This window comes from Aedes aegypti, chromosome 2 (genome assembly GCF_002204515.2).
Source record: "Aedes aegypti strain LVP_AGWG chromosome 2, AaegL5.0 Primary Assembly, whole genome shotgun sequence".
Taxonomy (NCBI): Eukaryota; Metazoa; Arthropoda; class Insecta; order Diptera; family Culicidae; genus Aedes; species Aedes aegypti.
Genome location: NC_035108.1, coordinates 221702127 through 221704754, shown reverse-complemented (window position 1 = coordinate 221704754; position 2628 = coordinate 221702127).

Sequence of the window (2628 nt, the reverse complement as noted above, 5' to 3'; positions counted from 1 at the left end):
ATCCAGATTATGTAGCTTTTAAATCCTCCCCACCAACAAAAATTCCTTCCCGTAACAACCATGAAGATGCAGAGGTATGCTCGGCCTTTAGTAGCAATGGATGCCACACTAACATTCCTTCCCTTCTCCGATGTGTAAGGATGTGGCCGGCGCCGTTATTGACTTTATAATGCTTTGAATTCTTGAAATTGTACACTGAAGACGGTAAGCTACTACCTAGCTTCTTCTGTTGGTACCTTGTGCAATTTTTAATATTCTGGTCAATCGTGATTGAGTAGCAACTACGAATTGCACTGTCATCAATGCTCATGCTCAAGCTATCGCATCAACTCAAATATCGAAAAATATCAAACATCAGAGTGGGGCTGCAGCACGATAAGAACCTAATAGTGCATTCTACCCAAAATGTTTCCCCAATATTTTGATTCATCATACTTTGATACATAAAACATTGATGCAAAAAACTTTGTTATATTCTTGTCAAGTGAGATTGAGCTTAAGTGGGCATTTTTAACCATCTTTCCTACACAATTCAAAGCTCATGTGGAAAATACCCCACTCCAGAAAACCAGGTGGCAAATAATCGAAAAAATGACTTGTTCTGATATGTTCTTCTTGTGCATCATTCCATAGTTAACACATACATTAACATGAACTCCCCACATTGACTTTCAAAAAAAACTAAACTACTGAACAACTGTCCTGGTCGAGCAAGATCAAGATCAGTTTTCCTTCAATAACAGTTCAATATTTTTTCAAAGGATAATGGAATATTGCGAAATGGTTCATAACATCATAACTATGTTAATTCTAATATTTATATTAGTTTTAATCTCACAAGTGGTAAAGCTCATTATTCGCTCATTATTCCAATAGTGCCTGGAAAGATGGACTCGAAAACATGTTTATTTCAAAACAATACATCAAATTTGTATCACAGAACTCATAACAAAACTCATAACCGTGATATGAGATGACAAAAACATTTTTGGCCATCGGTCTATGGAAACTACCCATAGACGAATTTCAGGCCAACTTGACACGCGATTGGCAGCACCCCTTCAGAATTCAATGAAACTTTCTGGATGTCAAAAGTATGTGAAACTAAGATACTTTGCATATTTTGTTTTTTAAAAATCGATCTAGACTAACATTTGGAAAGGGTCAAAGTTTTTTTTTTACTTTTTTTATAAACTCGTATAACTCGAAAACGGTAAGACCTACAAAAAAGTGTTGTATGGGGGAATGTTGTGAAATTTCCAGAAATTTTAGAAAAAAATATTGAAAAAATAAAAAAAAACATTTTCTACTCTGAAAAAATATGATTCAAAACTTTAAAGTCGATTTAAAAACAACGGCCATTTCAGATTTTGATCATCCTTAAGCAAAAAGTTTCGTAATTAAATTTACTAAAAATCGTCCATACATTGCAAATTGGGCATATTTTAGGGAATTTTTTTTTTCTAACATCGAATATTTTAAGTCCAATATGAATTTTTTATTTTATTTTTATTTCGCTTTAAATAGTCTAGTATTATCATATTTTCAAGTGATAAATGAGTTTTAATCACAAAATAGATTATATTTGTTTTATTGGGAGGAGTTTAAAGAAATAAAACGGAATTATACAGAGTTTTTTTTTTAATTAAATATAATTGATCTCGCACCAAACCGCTTATGAGAAAATCAACTCCGTCTAACAATCCGATGGGTTTTTTTTTATGGTTGGAAAGATATCACAATAATATTTCATTTCTTATTTGGTCAGAGCCAATCTTAACAGGTGTCTGGAAAGGGTCAATATCATGCTTATGAAGAAAAAGTCGTGGTTTGTTTTTATCATGCATTATTATTTTTATTATTGCTATATATCCTAAAACGTAGTATCTGCACGTGTTGCTAATTACGAGTATTTCACCTTGTTTTAAGGAATCTTTTTTTTGTTTCGTAGAAAAGAAGACTGTTCTTTGTAAATAAGATCATGAGTTATGAGCTTATCTACTTTCTCCACGAAATACGTAACGAATTCTTCAACAGGCTTTATTATAGTTTCTAAGTTACAGCGATCGGTGGTGAGCCATTGCTGAAAAACTACATCTTCTTTGTCGCTTTCCTCTAAAAGCGAGATTAGTTCTCCTGTAATATTTTCTTTTGAATTACAATTTTCACATTCTCAAAAAAAAAAAAAAACAATCAGTCGTTCTTACTAACATATCGCATAACATTTTTCCAATAATTTCTGCCTGAGAGCCAATTCCTAAACTGTTAAGCATTAATCTCACATTTCAATAATTTTCTTATAGGCAGAGGCGAAGTCCATTGATTGCCTTCATTTAAAAAACATAATCACTGTATAATTCCGTTTTTAAACTATTCTCAATGCAAAATACAATCTATTTTCTGATTCAAACTCTTTTATCACTTGAAAACACGATCATATTTGACGGTTAAGAACATAATCTTTGAAAAAAAAAAAATCAGTTTTGGACTTGCAAAATTCGTTGTTAGAAAAACTTTTTTCCCTTAAATATGCCCAATTTGCAATGTATGAACGACTTTTAGTAAACTTAATTGCGAAACTTTTTGCCTAAGAACGGTCAAAATCTGAAAGGGCCGTTTTTTTAAATC